The 18,246-nt window shown below is 38.9% G+C and overlaps 1 long non-coding RNA gene across 15 annotated transcripts; it reads left to right on the top strand.

Moving 5' to 3' along the window:
• The first annotated feature begins 1,561 nt into the window (after positions 1 to 1,561).
• On the top strand, positions 1,562 to 16,536 carry LOC138908955 (uncharacterized). Of its 15 annotated transcripts, none has more exons than XR_011415408.1 (8): positions 2,200 to 2,546; positions 3,432 to 3,533; positions 3,658 to 3,744; positions 7,581 to 7,647; positions 14,834 to 15,561; positions 15,679 to 15,852; positions 15,927 to 16,109; positions 16,194 to 16,536. It is a non-coding gene; the product is annotated as an uncharacterized lncRNA (long non-coding RNA). The 15 variants fall into 15 exon arrangements; XR_011415406.1 differs by having other exon boundaries at positions 2,202 to 2,546; positions 3,444 to 3,533; XR_011415407.1 differs by having other exon boundaries at positions 2,202 to 2,546; positions 3,665 to 3,744.
• The last annotated feature ends 1,710 nt before the right edge of the window (positions 16,537 to 18,246 follow it).

The following is an 18,246-nucleotide window of genomic DNA, read 5'->3' as shown; positions in this document are numbered from 1 at the left end:
CCAAATCAACGTCCGGATACGCACCTAAGACCAAAATTACCATACGGAGCTATTCTCAGACTCGGAATCCCAAACAGACATCGATAACATTGAAATGCACTTCAACCCAAATTTATGAAATCCTTCCAAAATGCCAACTTTTCACAATAGGCGCTGAAACGCTCTCGGGTCATCCAAAACCTGATCCGGGCATACGCCCAAGTCGAAAATTATCATACGAACATGTTGGAACCTTCATATCCCGATTCCGAGGTCGTTTACTCAAAATTTAAATATTAGTCAATTCCTCCAACTTAGAGCTTTCGAATTTAGAATTTTCTTTCCAAATCGACTGCAAACTTCCCAAAACTCAATTCCGATCACACGTACAAGTCATAATACCTAAAATAAAGATGCTCATGGCCTCAAACCTCCGAACGATGTGCTAGATCACAAAATAATCGGTCGGGTCGTTACAATACTCACCCAGAACAAAAGGTTCCAATAAAGTTCAATTGTTGGGACTACGTTGATAGTTTTGAAAATACAAACAAAAAACATTCTTGGTTTATAAAGATTTGTTCTCATTATTTAATATAACAAATTCCAAATTGGTTCGGTCAATGGTGGATGTTATATGGTCCTTCATTGAATATTTTACCAGATTTATATAAAAGTTTATATACTGAATGTATTAAAGTATCTCCAAAAATATTGAAATTACAAAGAAGTAATATTTTCTTCCTTGAAAATGCATTAATGTACTTTTTTTATAGAATTTTCTATACCATGGATAATGAAATGGTTCGTAGAAGTCCATACTGATATAAATGGATTTCCCAGTCTAAAGAGAATTTTTTTATACAAAATTCTAGAATAAATTACTCCAGAAAAACACAGATGGGAATCTCCATGGGAGTGAAATTATTGAAGCTGTAAAGAGTGCTATCAGTAAATATAAAAAATAGAAAGCACCAGCAATTGAAACAACGGATGATAGTCTTTTCAGCAAAATAACCAGAAAGCTTCAAATGAAGAAAATGACTATGTCTAAATCAGAAATATTGGCTTCATATATGGAGGAAGTAAAGAGAGATATAATAAAAAATATGGACATAGAGATACCAGGTGATATTTCCATGACATCAACAAGTCATACCATGGAAGAAGAAACTGTCATAGTAGGATAATCTCAAGACATGGAAGCCACCAAAGAAATTGAAAAGTATTTACAACAATTTGACCAATTCAAAAAAATCGTGGAAGAATCTTCCAAGAACAAGAATAAAGGAAAAGAAAAAGTTTAAAGACATAAGACCCCATCTCTCAGAATTATTAGAGTAATAGAGACAAAAGACTTTGATAAAGCGGTCGGACCTACTGATAAGGAAGAATCAACTTTATAAAGTTGTTTGTTTTATTACTTTTTCCTTTTTATCTTGTCGGCCATGATGTAATTATTTTGTCGGCCATTTTACTATTAAGTTTTTGTCCGTTTAGAGATAGATCCACTATATAAGGATCTCAATTTTTAAGGTGAAGGCATGCCTCGGCCAACACCTCCGTGTTTAGGTTTTCTAGCTTCTCTCTCTTCCTAAGCATTCCTTTGTAAAGAACACTATTCTGTATAAATTTTATTTTGGAATAAAAAATCAGAAAAGATCATTTGGCCACAATTCGGCAGTTAAAGGTATTTAATTTATTATTTTTATTTTATAATTTAGATATTCATTTAGCCTAAAATGATAGGCTAAATAGTGTTATGTTGAACTTATGCGTACTAGACTATTCTTAAAACATGTTTTGTTATTAATTTTATACTGTATCCCCCGACGGTTCTAAGGTTGAGACTATAGAGTCTAGGCAGTTTACAGTCTAGGCAGTAAGCCCTGGTTATGGCAGCATAACCGGTGGTCCTCGAGAACCTGTATTAGCTAGGTAGGCGTGTTGAAGGGTTAAAAAGAGGACCGTGGTTTAAGATTTGCTTGACAGAACTGTAACTTGACAGAGCTAGTGTCTGTAAAAGGTTCCCTGTACCTCCGTCGAAGCTATCCAATATAAAATTTTGAGCGAAAGGAAAAGAGAAGAAAGGCTTATAAGTATAGAAAAGATTTTATAAAATACAATAAGCCTAATACTTTTCTACTATATTAGAAGTGGGAGTGCACTAGGTGAAGCTGACAGGACTCCGCCGACATGCCAGCGTTAACTTTTATATTTTTACCCTTAGTTTTCAGTATTATTACATTTGTTACCATCGAAGAATTTAGTAAATAAATCAACCTTTTGAGGCATGTTCAAAGCCCACTTTACAGCTCTAAAATTTACATGTTTTGCATCCTATCAGTGTGACTCACTGTATTAACAACACAACACCTGGACTTAACTTTTGACAGCTGGGAGTTAACTTTGGTGATAAATGATAATCTACGTCAAAAATTATACACCCTCTGCTAAGAAATATTCTTCCTTCTCATAGTTTTGTGTAGCAATGGATTTTCCTCGTAGAAAGTAGTGAAATCAAAGAACCCAGCAGAGCACTGAACGCCGAAAGCAAGGAATTTCAGGTCAATTGATAAGTGTAACACGATTTCGGACTAATTCTTAAATTTGTAGATAGAAAGTTAAGAATTTTACTGACAACAGAGTAAATCCCAAATTTTAACTCAATATCTAACAGTAATGAAGAATTCATGGGAAGGGATATTGTAAAATTAGGATTCTTTTTGGGAAAAATTGGTAGATCGTGCTAGGGTTTGTGAATTTCAGAAATTGATAAAATTTGGAGTTTTATCTTCTTCGTCCTCAATAGTCTAGAAAGAGGATCGTCATTCCTGTAGCTAAGGGCCCAAAGTTAACTCATTTTCACTGTAAGACCTTCGGCGTTTCATTTGCAGTCCTTATGATTATTTTGGTTGAAAATTGTTTTAGCGTCTGTTGATTTTGGTCTGTTAATCAATATTTGATTTTTTAATGGATATTATGAGTAGTAGGGCTGGGTTCATGTTGATTTTTGTTTTACCTAAACCTGTCGAATGTTGAAGTGTAGCTGTTTACAATAGATTTTAAACACAATTCATTACTGCTAAAATATTGGCAATATAAGAGATTTTGCTTGGCTGAAGTTTTATTATTGAGCATCAATAAATACCCTAAAAATTATGTTGTACTAACTACATCATTGTGCCCGGGCTATACACGGGAAATTACCCACTAAACTATATTAGAAGTGCAAGTTAACAGGTTAGACAGGCGGCTATTTCTTGACATCTCTGCTTGCCAAAGACATTGGTGTTTCAAAAAGAATTTCACGATAATTGGCAGCTACCTCTACTAATAATCACCGCTTCAGCTTTATGTTTATCCTTTTGCTTTGCATTTTTTGGTCACTTTTCCTTTGGGTTTAGCTACCTTATTTTGTAATTTATATAATATTTGCGTGTTTGTCGAAGCTAAATTTTCAGAGACGAGCTAAAGGCCAAAGAATTTCAACGCATCTGATGATAACTTACGATGGGGTAGAGGTTATGTCCAGTGGATTGCGTTTATCTCAGGTTTGCTGAGAAACTAAATTATTTTCTTAAATTCTCTTACAATCAAGGTTTGTTAGTTGTGATTATAATCTTATTTATTGGTTTGATCTAAATATGTGTTGAATTTTTATCCTATTCAAATGAGGGCCAAGGTTTAGGTGGACTTATTTGGTCATCTTTTTGCAACATTGGTAACGTCGTCTTCTGCCAGTTGCGCTTGTACTCTGTCAAGGTAATTACATGGGTTTAAAAAATTTTCCGCTTTTATGTTGTGCTTTTACTAAAATAAAAGCATGCCTTAATCTCTTTGTGTACTAAAAAGAAGTGAACTCAAAGGTAATCTTCTTCCCAGTAAAAACAAATAGAAAAATAGAGGACACTATGTAAACTCAGAATTATATCAATATCAACTTCAAGGATAAAAGAAGGTTTTCCTGCCTATTGTTAAAAGCCTTTTTTTGGGATTGGGATCATTGATATAAAAAAGTTTTTGGTTGACATCATACTAGAAGTACCGTGAAACTAACCGAGTTCCTATATGGTAACTTCTTTTTCTGTCTCTATTGCATTTCTTAATTTTCTATTGAATATCCCAGTATATTTTATTGATTTGATCAGTTTTACTACTACGATATTAGAGAGTAACTCAAACAGGTGTTGAAAGTATTGCTATTTGTGTTACAACGCAAGAAACTCTCTCCCAGTTCATTCCCACTTTCATCCTCTTTCTTAATCTATCTTCTGGTTCTACTTTTGAGATTTGATCTGTGTGTTCTGCCTGTCTCGATGGCCTTTTGCAGTGATCATATCTGCTTACTGTAATTTTTCATAATATAATTTAATTTGTTTTTTGGGAAACATGCCAAACATTCAATGTTTGGAATTACTCAAAGCTACCAACGGCGTTTTCTCCTTTTACTTCCTGTGAAGTGCTTATTTAGAAATATTTCTACTAGTATTGCAAAAAGGTTATGTCTATTTTTTCGACTTATACTAATTCAATTCCATATTTTCCTTTTGGTTTTCTACTGTGTTTGATATATGTAACACTGAAGTTTTACACTTTGAAACCTCACAGCATAATGATAATGATAATTCTACTTTTGAAAAGATTTTTGTTTTTGTCAATGAAGTTTTAGAATAAAAAGGGTTCGCCAGAATGTTTTAAATAATTTACTTGTAGTTCAGCAAGTGCACTAATAAAATACATCTTTTCTTTGAAGAACTTGCAGAATTACAGAAACTTAGCCAAATAATTTAACATGGTAATTCTAAAGTCATTTGTACTTATTTTCGCACTTTCTGTTTCAATAATTATTAATGTTAACGGTTTAGATGCACTATTTGATGGAGAACTTGTGATGTTTGTAGCAAAAGTACTCAACTAAGAACTCTAAGGAGCAACAACTGAAAGAACTATGATTTTGGTCATTTCAATGATTTCCTCTGCAGAAGACTACTTGGTTCTTTTAAATGAAATTAAAAGTTTGATTCTTTGTTAGTGAAGAACATAGCTTTTTAATTTGGTTGTTCATTGTAACGACCCGGCCGGTCGTTTTCGGAGTTTAGCCCCGTTTTCCCCATTTCTGTTTCTTTTTGAGTCCTTCAGCTATATTGTGTTATACTGGGTTAGTTGGTTCGGGTCCGGAGTGGTTTCGGAGTGAATCAAGACACTTAGACTCTAAAGTAGAAGCTTAAGTTGGAAAAGTCAACCGGACATTGACTTATGTGTAAACGACGTCGGATTTGAATTTTGATGATTCCGTTAGCTTCGTTAGGCGATTTTGGACTTGGGAGCGCGTTCGGAATGAGATTTTGAGGCCTGTGGTACTATTAGGCTTGAATTGGCGGAAGTTCGAATTTTGGCGATTTTGGTCGGTTAGTGGAAATTTTGATATTGGGGTCGGAATAGAATTTCGGAAGTTGGAATAGGTTCGTTGTATTATTTATGAGTTGTGTGTAAAATTTGAGGTCATGCAAACATGGTTTAGCGGGTTTCGGCATCGTTGGTGGAATTCGAAAGTTTAGAAGTCCTTAGGCTTGAATCCGAGTGTAATTGGGTGTTTGGCTGTTGTTTTGAGTGATTTGATGATTTGTCTAAGTTCGTATGATATTGTGGGTTATGTTGGTATGTTTGGTTGAGGTCCCGAGGGCCTCGGGGTGATTCAGGGTGATTAACGGAACAAGTTGAACTAAGCTGTCATAATCGCACCTGCGGATGTCTCATCGCAGGTGCGAGCCCGCAGAAGCGAGCAGGTGATCGCAGATGCGAGATTGGAGGAGCTGGGCAGAAGTCGCAGGTGCGAGAAGTCTGTCGCATCTGCGATCCCGCAGGTGCAAGACCTGGGGCTCAGATGCGGAGAGGAGGAATTTGGTTGGCGTCGCAGAAGCAGAGGGAGATGCGCAGGTGCGCTTTCGCAGGTGCGAGATTTGGCCGCAGATGCGGAACCTGGGATCTTAAGTGAGTTCCGCACCTGCGATGGAAATTCCGCAGGTATGGCGTCGCAGAAGCGGAAAAAGGGGCCGCAGGTGCGGTTTCACTGGGCAGATGTATAAATTGAGGACTTCGTGATTTTTGCTCATTTCCACCATTTTCAATTCGGACTTTGGAGCTTTTGGGGAGATTTTTGAAGGGGTTTCAAGGATATTCACTGAGGTAAGTTGCTTGAGCTTTATTATCACTAGCTATGGTATTTTTCCGTTGTTTTCCCAGCTAATTAGTAGGATTTTTGAAGTGAAATAAGGGGTTAATTAGTAGGATTTTTGAAGTGAAATAAGGGGTTAGGGCTTGGGATTTTCGAGAGTATAATTGAGGATTTGAGGGACCAAATGATGTCGGATTTTGATGAATTTCGTATTGTTAGACTCGTGAGTGAATGGGCTTTTGGGTTTTGTGACTTTTGTCGGATTTCGAGACGTGGGCCCGGGGGTCGAATTTGAGTCGATTTCGGATTTTGGGTCTAATTTAGTAGTTTTCTTGTGGAATTGATTCCTTTAGCATATATTAATGTTATGGTACTGCCTGTGGCTAGATTCGGGATGCTCGGAGGCCGATTCGAGAGGCAATGGCATTGCGGAGTAGAGATTTGCTTGGATTGAGTTAAGTAACAATTTTAAATCCGATCCTGAGGGTATGAAACCCCGGATTTTTTGTGTCATGCGATTATTTTGGAGGTGACGCACACGCTAGGTGACGGGCGTGTGGGCGTGCACCGAGGAGATTGTAACTTGGCCCGTCCCGTTAAATTGTAAAGTTGAATAACTTGTTGTTAGCCATATGCTCTCTATGTGTTGTAGAAATTTGACTTTAAATCATGTTTAGATTATGTGTTGGCATTGTAGGGACCCATAGAGGTCGTGTACATGTTGAATTATCTGCTAAATTATTGTTTTGTACTCGGTCACAGTTTACTTATTATTTTATCTCAGTCTTTATTGTTCATTATTTGATGCATCATATCATTGCTGCCTGGGCTGATTTCATGATTATTGAGAGCCTGAGAGACTGGAGAGATTTATGACTGAGTGAGGCCGAGGGCCTATTTGTGAGATATTATACTATAGCACATGAGTTGTCCGTGCGGATCCTTATATTATACTATAGTACGTGAGTTGTCCCAGATATTTATACTATGGCACGTGAGTTGTCCGTGCTTATAGCACTTGGGTTGTAGGAGCCCCTCCGGAGTCTGAACACCCCAGTGAGCGCGGGTACCCATTGAGTGGGAGTGCTGAGGGTTGAGAGCTCAGTGTTTGAGCTATTGTGACGAGTTGAGTGACTGTTGCCCTGAGAGGCTGTACTTGCTTTTCATCTGTGGTTGCACTTAGTTGCTATCTGTTATTGTTGTGAAATTTTTCTGAAGGAGTTTATATCCGGATTACATGAACTTGAACTGTATAAAATTGATTTGACTTAAACTGCTGGATTGGAAAGCATGTCTATTCTTTGTTGGAATTACTGAAAATGAACTATAACTGTGTAGCTCGTCACTATCTTAAGTACTTTATTTATTATTGTTACTTGTTGAGTTGGTTGTACTCATACTACACCCTGCACTTCGTGTGCAGATCCATGTGTTTCCGGACATAGCGGGTGTTGATTCTTTCGCGCAGTTGATTTTTCGGAGATTCAGAGGTAGTTGCCGTGTTTCGCACACCTTGTCTCTCCTTCCGTATCTCCTTATTTACTGTATTTGGTCTCAGACTATTATAGACCGTATTTTCCAGACTTGTATTCATATTAGATGCTCATGTACTCAGTGACACCGGAGTTTGGGAGTATTTATATTTGTACTTGTGAGATTTTTTCCGCTGAATTTAATCATTATATTTTCAAATTTAAAAGATATGTGGTTTATTGAGATTGTCGGCTTGCTTAGTATTGAGATAGGCGCCATCACGACGGGTGGGATTTTGGGTCGTGACAAGTTGGTATCAGAGCTCTAGGTAACATAGGTCTCACGAGTCATGAGCAGGTTTAGTAGAGTCTTGTGAATCGGTACGGAGACGTCTGTACTTATCTTCGAGAGGCTGCCAAACTCTTAAGAAAATTTCACTTTCTTGTATTATATTGTGCGGAATTGATTCAGCTTGAAACATAACTATTTGAATTCCTTCCATGCATTTCGTATGCGCATATGAGCGCTCGGTATCAGTTGTGCATCGTTGACTTGTGATTCTATGAACGAGGTTCAAGAGGTGTATTATGTGTTTTGGTGATGGGCCAGTCTGGAGGACTTGAGGCCGGGGATAGGCCGCAACTTAGGCTCGGTAGTTTCAGTTGTGAGAACTTGTGCATATGGACCCCTATATCCGGTAATATCCCCACGAGTAGGATTTGTGGCTCGATGAGCGATTGAATGGCTTTATGGTAAGCATGATGTGACTGCTGGATGTGTTCAGATGGGTTGAATGTGACGAATAAAGTTTGCTTATGACTCAAGAGTTTGCTATTGGGTACTTGATTTCTGTCTTGATTTGACGTATAGTCTCGAGTTGTGAGTGTATTGAAGGATCTTTCACGTTGTTAAATTGTGGGACAAATTAAATTCTCATGTCTTGTTAATGAGTTTGGACTCAAGAAGAGTAAGTGATTGTGTAGTAATTGTGGTTGTGAATGGGCATTTCTAATGTTGATGGCTCGAGAAAGATGATCTTCGAAGAGGCATAGAGTTGGTAACATTTTATTGGTTCAGGTGCGACATAGATGCATTTTGATTTGATGCAACAGTTGGGCAGCAAAGTATGAGGGAAGACATGACGGGAAGTGTTTCGCGGTGGTTAATGTACTAGCAGGTCAAGTAGGAGAAGTAGAGGTTGAGAAGTTGCTTAAAGGAGATAATTTAATCAAAGTAAGAGTGGCAGATTAGCATAAAGATTCTGTGGTAGGGTAGTCGCGTGCCTTGTGAAAGTGTAGAACGGTTTGGAATCGTGATAGACTGTGATTTAGCCTACAGACTTTATTTGGAGTGATGTTTACTGTACGGAGAAAGATTAAATATGGCAGAAAGGAGTTTGTTTGAAATAAAGAGAGATGTGAAGATCTGATTATCGTTTCAGGCGTAATATGACTTGAGTTTGGAAGGTAGTATTGAACTTTCAGTTGATGTCAATAGGTGAAGTGCAGACTTATACAAATGGTGGGCGAGCATGAGCTCAGGAGAATTTACTGATTACGTAGTTGTTGCACCCAGTGCAGCGTCGTTTGAAGATGTCGGTAAGGAATTTCACAGATGGGTTATCTCCTGTGAGCAGTTAGTGGTGGCGTGATGTTGATGAAGCTTCTGCGAGGAATATTACTTGCTAACCGGTAAGAGGTCGAGTGTGTGATTGTGGCTGGTGATTCAGAATGTTCATGAAAAGCTTAACAAAAAACTTCAAAAAGTCTAGCGGGTTAACGGTGCGAGATCTTGGTAATTGAGAAAGCGAAATCCTTGCGGGTTCTAATTTTATATAATGGCAGCTTAAGGCTAAGTGGGGGAGCCTGTTATTGACAATTTGATTTCATGGTTATGTGTTAAATTTTAGTTTTGGTCTGAGGCATACTTGTGGTTTAGTTATGACTTACAGAGGTGCAGATTGAGGATGACTCGGGTAAGTAAATTTCTGAATGCAGGTTATATTGCACTTTATGAGTATATGAAAATCATGGGATGATCGAGTTGTTATTGTTGGATGTAGTACGCACGAAGTATGAATTTGATTGGTGACGTTAAGGCAGGGTTACTTCTTTAGGTGTGGGCAAGCTAAGGGAGCACGTGTCTTTCGGCCCGTTCGCGCAGTGCAATTTAAATTTGAGCAGAGTGGAGGACTCTTTAGAAGGTTCTAATGGATTCAAGATTTATATATAGCAATTGAGAATTTTGCCGGACTTGTGCATGGATAAAATCTGAGATTTGTATTTGATGGTGCCTGGACTTACGGAAATTCTGTATGACTATGGATTCTATACTTTAGTATAAGGAAGGTCAGAAGAACAATTTTAAATTCACATAAGGTATTTTCAGAGTGAGTGTTACAGTTGGGGTATTTATGAAGGTGCTTAAGAAGAATACAACTGCTTAAGGGCAGTAGGGCGTTGTGGTTCTATGCTAAGGTTTGTGGGGTGAGTTGTGGCTAAAGATCGTGGCAATTTACCAAGGAGAAGTATCAATCTGAAGATAGATTCGGAAGGTACTCGAAGAAATATGACAACATGGTAATAGATATGATCGGTTCTTTTGGGTGCTTATGATGTGGGGGTTTTCTACAGGTGCATTGTGGCAATACTCTTGGATTTGGCGACCTGCGTGGCTGGGTTGAGTTAGAGAGATTCGGTTATAATAGCTTGGTTGTGTGCAAATGGGTTTCGAAGAGTTCTCAATAGTTTTTACCACGGTTCGAGGAGTATATTTCCTGCCGGCGTGAGGAATATGTTGCGTACTGGGATTTTCTCCGGGAGGAGATCAAATGGAAGGTTTCTGATTGATCGGGTATGTGTTCTGCTTGTGACTCAAAGTGATTATGAGATTCTTGTACTGTTCACAGGATGGCATGGTAGACGCGATGTATTGTGTGGGATTGAGATTTGCAGGTGCAAGGTCACAGTTCAGTTTTGAAGGGAAAGATATAAATTCGTAGGCAGCATGGACGGTTTTAGATGGTTAGGTAAATGATATTATTAATCGATATGGCCGGATGAGAGTATACATTTCATAAGGGTCAATATGTTTTGATTCATCGATACTTCATTGGTATTGTGGCACTCTCTTGGTTGATCGACTGCTGATATTCAAATTTTTCTATTGGCACGGGAGAATTATAGAAGTATTTCTCGTGGGATGATCGTGTATGAAAGATGTGTTAGACATTCAGTAGTGGAGTTGGGATTAGATATGGTGATTCATGTGTTCTATGGATTTGGAGACTGGGAGTCCTCAGGAGCAGATTGTTTCATGGTTGTGGACTGTGAAGTCATGCCCGAAGCTAGCCAGATGATAGTATTTGTTATGATTCAGTCATTGTTGGCTTCCAAAGGATTATTTATCTATTTGTGGTTGACTAGAGATGATTTGGGGTCCATTGGTATGCCCGATTAGGATGTGTATTCTACACCGAGTCTGTCTGGTTGGCTCCCTACTGCTATTGTTGAGTGATGTGCCATTCGGTTGATGTTGAACTTATTCGTGGTCTGAAATGATCTGTGAGTTATTCTTCTATGCTACGAGAAGTTTTGTATCATTGGTTATATACACACATGGTGCAGATTTATTGGGGGCCTTATGGCAGAATTTGAGCGAGATGAGTATTTGGGTATTGCATGATCGATTGCGTATTGGTTATGTTCTTTCAGGTTTTATGTGGCATTTTGTCATTTGCCTCTCTGTCCTTATTGATTTTGAGCAGGGTGGCTCGAGGTAGATAATATGGACCAACATTTGGATGGGGTCACGCATTGCAGCGGAGTTATGTTAAGGTATGAATCTTGCGTTAGAATCGTGTGATGGTCCTACGGTGTGTGATGAATTTTCATCATTTCTTTGTGGCGGTACTTGTTAATTCGGCGGGGCAGTTCTCTCATTGGAGTCATTTTTCCATGACTGAATACATTTGAATTGTTGCGTATTGGCGCACGGATGACACAGTTTGTGGCTCTGAGTTATATTGGTGTGGCATGTCTGTAGGATGGTTGTGTTTCATAATATAGGGTCATTGGACCTAGAGTGGGTACTATCAGTTTTGATTATGGTATATTCGAGAGAATAATATCGAAAGTCGGCTTAAAGAGTGATTATGGTTCTGGTAGGGGCGAGAGAGCTCCATGACTTGTTGCTCTGATAAGGGGGTCATGAGATTTCTGCATGTTTCTTTTATTATTAGCAGTGTACGAAGGTTTTGGAACGAGGTTTGGTTCGATATGGGGTTTAATACTAGTACTTGGTTGGTTTTGGAGTAGTTACTGTGATCAGGAATGGTGCCATGAGCATGCGAGTTGGGTAATATGTTAGTTGATTATATCTGTGGTTATAGTTATGGCTCGATGCAGCTCATTCAGAATTATGCAGTGTGTAGATGTGAGATTTGGGTCTTAAAAAGAATTTTGGATGTTAGAAATTTGGCTCAAGGTATTTGGGCTAAGGTTAAATTAATGATTTTTCTTGTTAAGTTGTGGGGTCAGACCTATATAGAATAGGGTGACGTGTTGATCACCCCTGGCTACGTGCATGGTAAGATGGAATAGTGATTTGATGGCTTGGAAACAACTCCTGGCACGTTCGAGGGCGAACATGTGTTTAAGTGGGGGAGGATGTAACGACCCGACCGGTCGTTTTGGGAGTTATAGCCCCATTTTTCCCATTTCTGCTTCTTTTTGAGTCCATCAGCTATATTGTGTTATACCAGGTTAGTTGGTTCGGGTCCGGAGTGATTTCGGAGTGAATCGAGACACTTAGTCTCTAAAGTAGAAGCTTAAGTTAGAAAAGTCAATCGGACGTTGACTTATGTGTAAACGACCTCAGATTTGAATTTTGATGGTTCCGTTAGCTCCGTTAGGTGATTTTGGACTTGGTAGCGCGTTCGGAATGAGATTTGGAGGCCCGTGGTAGAATTGGGCTTGAATTGGCGGAAGTTAGAATTTTGGCGATTTTGGCCGGTAGTGAAAATTTTGATATCGGGGTTGGAATGGAATTCCGAAAGTTAGAATAGGTTCGTTGTGTTATTTTTGACTTGTGTGTAAAATTTGAGGTCATTCGGACGTGGTTTAGCGGGTTTCGGCGTCGTTGGTGGAATTCGGAAGTTTAGAAGTCCTTAGGTTTGAATCCGAGTGTAATTGGATGTTTTGATGTTGTTTTGAGTGATTTGATGATTTGTCTAAGTTCGTATGATGTTGTGGGTTATGTTGGTATATTTGGTTGAGGTACCGAGGGCCTCGAGGTGATTCCGGGTGATTAACGGAACAAGTTTGGAAATTGGAGGAATTGCTGAAGTTGAACTCAACTGTCATAATCGCACCTGCGGATGTCTCATCGCAGGTGCGAGCCCGTAGAAGCGAGCGGGTGATCGCAGATGCGAGATTGGAGGAGCTGGGCAGAAGGCGCAGGTGTGAGAAGGCTGTCGCATCTGCGATCCCGCAGGTGCGAGACCTGGGGCGCAGATGCGGAGAGGAGGAATTTGGCTGGCGTCGCAGAAGTAGAGGGAGATGCGCAGGTGTGCTTTCGCAAGGGCGAGATTTGTCCGCAGATGCGGAACCTGGGATCTTAAGTGAGTTCCGCACCTGCGATCTGCGGCGTCGCAGAAGCGGAAAAAGGGGCCGCAGGTGCGGTTTCACTGGGCAGATGTATAAATTGAGGACTTCGTGATTTTTGCTCATTTCCACCATTTTCAATTCGGACTTTGGAGCTTTTGGGGAGATTTTTGAAAGGGTTTCAAGGATATTCACTGAGGTAAGTTGCTTGAGCTTTATTATCACTAGCTATGGTGTTTTTCCGTTGTTTTCCCCCCTAATTAGTAGGATTTTTGAGGTGAAATAAGGGGTTAGGGCTTGGGATATTGGAGAGTGTAATTGAGGATTTGAGGGACCAAATGATGTCGGATTTTGATGAATTTTGTATGGTTAAACTCGTGAGTGAATGGGCTTTCGGGTTTTGTGACTTTTGTCGAATTTCGAGACATGGGCCTGGGGGTCGGATTTGAGTCGATTTCGGGTTTTGGGTCTAATGTAGTAGTTTTCTTGTGGAATTGATTCATTTAGCATATATTAATGGTATGGTACTGCTTGTGGCTAGATTCGGGACGCTCGGAGGGCGATTCGAGAGGCAAGGGCATTGCGGAGTAGAGATTTGCTTTAATTGAGATAAGTAACAGTTTTAAATCTAATCCTGAGGGCATGAAACCCCGAATTTTTTTGTGTCATGCGATTATTTTGGAGGTGACGCACACGCTAGGTGACGAGCGTGTGGGCGTGCACCGAGCGGATTGTGACTTGGCCCGTCTCGTGAAACTGTAAAGTTGAATAACTTATTGTTAGCCATATGCTCTCTATGTGTTGTAGAAATTTGACTGTAAATCATGTTTAGATTATGTGTTCGCACTGTAGGGACCCACAGAGGTTGTATACATGTTGAATTATCTGTTAAATTGTTGTTTTGTACTCAGTCACAGTTTACTTGTTATTTTATCTCAGTCTCTATTGTTCATTATTTGTTGCATCATATCATTGCTGCCTGGGCGGATTTCATGATTATTGAGAGTCCGAGAGACTGAAGAGATTTATGACTGAGTGAGGCCGAGAGCCTGATTGTGAATATTATACTATAGCACGTGAGTTGTCCGTGCGGATTCTTATATTATACTATAGCACGTGAGTTGTCCGTGCGGATCCAGATATTTATATTATGACACGTGAGTTGTCCGTGCAGTACGTGAGTTGTCCGTGCTTATAGCACTTGGGTTGTAGGAGCCCCTCCGGAGTCTGAACACCCCAGTGAGCGCGGGTACCTATTGACTGCGAGTGCTGAGGGTTGAGAGCTGAGTGTTTGAGCTGTTGTGACGAGTCGAGTGACTGTTGCCCTGAGAGGATGTACTTACTTTTCATTTGTGGTTGCACTTAGTTGTTATCTGTTATTGTTGTGAAATTTTTCTGAAGAAGTTTATATCCTGATTACATGAACTTGAACAGTATAAAATTGATTTGACTTAAACTACTGGATTGGAAAGCATGTCTATTCTTTGCTGGAATTACTGAAAATAAACTATAACTGTGTAGCTCGTCTTCAGTTCTTTATTTATTATTGTTACTTACTGAGTTGGTTGTACTCATACTACACCCTGTACTTCGTGTGCAGATTCAGGTGTTCCCGGACATAGCGGGTTTTGATTCTTTCACGCAGTTGATTTTTCGGAGATTCAGAGGTAGCTGCCGTGTTTCGTAGACCTTGTCTCTCCTTCCCTATCTCCTTATTTACTGTATTTGGTCTCAGACTATTATAGACCGTATTTTCTAGACTTCTATTCATATTAGATGCTCATGTACTCAGTGACACCGGGTTTTGGGAGTATATTTGTACTTGTGAGATTTCTTCCGCTGAATTTAATCATTATGTTTTCAAATTTAAAAGATATGTGGTTTATTGATATTGTCGGTTTGCCTAGTATTGAGATAGGCGCCATCACGACGGGTGAGATTTTGGGTCGTGACATTCGTGAAATAAGAAAGTCTGAAAAAATGAATTATGTCTTCTCTGATATCTAGAGTTATTAGTTAGCCCTGCGCTGCTATTATCTGCTTTGTTGCTCTCATTATCGGTAGCAGAGTTTTCTCATTCATGTTTCTTCTGATGTATCGCTCCAGTGCTATTTGCTCCACTGTTGATTTTTTCTATGTTTTTACCCGTCCTTTTAGTACCTTGCCACTATTCGATTTTGTAATGATTTTGATTACTAAGTTTTTGTTGCTCAAGATGATTATGCTAACTCGCCAGGCTGGAGGTACTTAAACAGTTTCATATATGGCACAACATAAATTATCATTTGGAGTCGAGATATCTATCAGTTCAGCCAGACAACCATGAACGTAAGTGTCCCTGTTAGAAGTTAGAATTGTATACTCATGCTTTAGTGTCCCTATTAGAAATTAGAATTGTACACTCGTGCTTTCTAACTTTTGACGGGGTTATAATTTCTTCATTAGTTGCCAACACGAGGAATGTTTCTCTGTTATTCCCTTGGACACACGATTTTGTTAAAACTAAGGTGTTGCTTTAGACCATATAACCATCAGCAAATATAGCCCTTATACATTACATGTCATCAGGCAAATTGAAGGATGTTTGGATCTCGATGACCACCTTGATGACATTAGCAAGTAAGAGTGTTATAATATAATCTGACTGAACTCTCCAATATCCTGATTCTTTCTATATGCTCATCTATTGATAGGGACTGGGTAAACATAATGCTCTTCAATTGAAGTTTCTGTGTGGAATTAGCTATTGTCCTGTAGGTGCCCTCTCATCCCTCTCATCGGAAGTGAAAACAACTTCAGTAAAAGTTTTCCTGGTACTCATTTCAAGACTTCTCAAGATGGATGTGTCTGCTATCTCACCTTAGACCAAGTATTAGGTGATTAAAACCCAAATTCCTTTTTTTTTTCTTGCATTCCTTTTCTTTTCTTAACATTTGAATATTCACGTTCTTGGTATATAGATTGTGGATATATCACTAAGCAGAGCTATAGATGTGGTTGGTTTAGCACAAAGCTGAAATTGGTGCGAAGTGTGGGAAGTCTATATGCTGGTGTTGTGACAACATTTTATGTAAGTTCAGAAAACTTTGTGCATGAAATGAAAAATCAGTACATATAAATGGGTGTAATGGGGATTTTAATTTACATTGGGTGCAAATGTGCTCGGAAGTTGAGGCAGGGCCGTTGAGAGGAGAGATGCATTTTGAGTTCTTGGGAAACAGAACATAATAGCTTTATTATTCAAAGCTAGAGCAATTTTTATGTAGACATGATTCGATTGATAAAACAAATCATGTTGTATCCTCTTTTGTCTAATATTTGCCGTTATTGGTTTACATTTATGGTTCAGTATATTAAGGCCAAACACTCGTGCTATTTTGCCTCAATTATTCCAATGCTTCGAGGTTGCAAACGCTAAATTGTTGGAGCATAAGCAAAGATCATCTGGTTATAATCTTTTGTTGCAAATGAAAACACTTTAGACTGCAAATTGTTGGGCCCATGTGAAGCATGGGCAAGACTATCTAGTATTACAAATGTGACAGAGTAGGCCATTATGCTAGAGATTGCAAAGTCAAAGATAAGATTAAAAATCTTGATATTGATGATAGTATTAAAGATTCTTTGTATAAGATTCTTTTAAATTCCTCTCCTGATAATACTGACCAAGATAGTAATTTCGGAGATTCATCAACTGATGAAGATCTAATGGTTCTACAGAAGGAAGAGTACATTTCCATAGAAGACGAATGTGGACCCTTGTCATGACCCAAAATCTACTATAGGTCGTGATGGCGCCTAACGCCACCGTCAGGCAAGTCAACAGTGGTTTATTAATTTAATTACTCATTTTATTACTTTCGAAATCATAGATTTTAATAAGGAAAGAGATTTACACGTCTAAATCTACGGGAACGTACAACATTTGTAGTTTATAAAAGAAATGAAAGGCGATAATAATATACGAAACTGTGAGCATCAACTAGTATAACCCTAATGTCACGACCCAATTCCAATTTAGGCTGTGATGGCGCCCAACACCATTGTCAGGCAAGCCGACACTAATCAAAATTGTGGTTTCCCGTTTAAATAAATTTACTAAGTGGATACATTTTCTTATTTGTTGAAAAGATTTAGAAATTTGCAAATGTGACATAATTAAACGGGAATTACAAGTACTAATCAAAATCAAGTAAACAAATCCAAAATCATAAGTCTACTAGAGTACGTGCCAAGACCTGGTGTCACAAGTATGTGAGCAATTTAGTAGAATATACAAAAGAGTACTATCCTACTGTCTGAAAGTAAATAGACAGAACAATAGAGCATAAGAGAGATCCCAGCTGCTGCAGGACGGCTCGGAAGACAGCTCACCGTGAAGTCTCGAGATGGGGATCAAAACTGCGCACCAGACTGGTAACCAGATGCACCTGCCTCAGATCCCGTATAATTAAGTACAGAAGTGTAGCGTGAGTACATAAAACAACATGTACCCAGTAAGTATCCCACCTAACCTCGACGTAGTGATGAAGGGTCGACTTCGACACTTACTAGGGTCAATAACATGATAATATGAGATTCTAATTGAGCATGGTATACAACAACAAGACTTAGAACAAGAATTTAATTGGTCAAGAAATCACCATATTTAAGAACTTAATCACTTGCTTCCTTTAAAACATATGATCACACAGACAATGAATCCATATTAATTATGAAAGAAACTTTCAGTTCTACTGTCACACACAATACCAACGAGAATGTCCGGCCCGATCCAATATAAATATAAACTGTGCACTGCCGAGGGTTGAACGGCGTGAACCATAGATGCATCTATTTTTTCCGCTCGTGAATCATATATGCGACGCGGTCAAATATAAATTTAAGGAATTACCCCACTCGCGAATCATACATGCGACGCGGTTACACAAAGATCTCATAAATTATTATAGTACTCTCCCATTTTTTTCAAAATACGACATTCAAATGAAAACTTTTAAGATCCCATTATTT

This window comes from Nicotiana tomentosiformis, chromosome 4 (genome assembly GCF_000390325.3).
Source record: "Nicotiana tomentosiformis chromosome 4, ASM39032v3, whole genome shotgun sequence".
Taxonomy (NCBI): Eukaryota; Viridiplantae; Streptophyta; class Magnoliopsida; order Solanales; family Solanaceae; genus Nicotiana; species Nicotiana tomentosiformis.
This window is presented reverse-complemented; position numbering and strand designations above follow the sequence as displayed.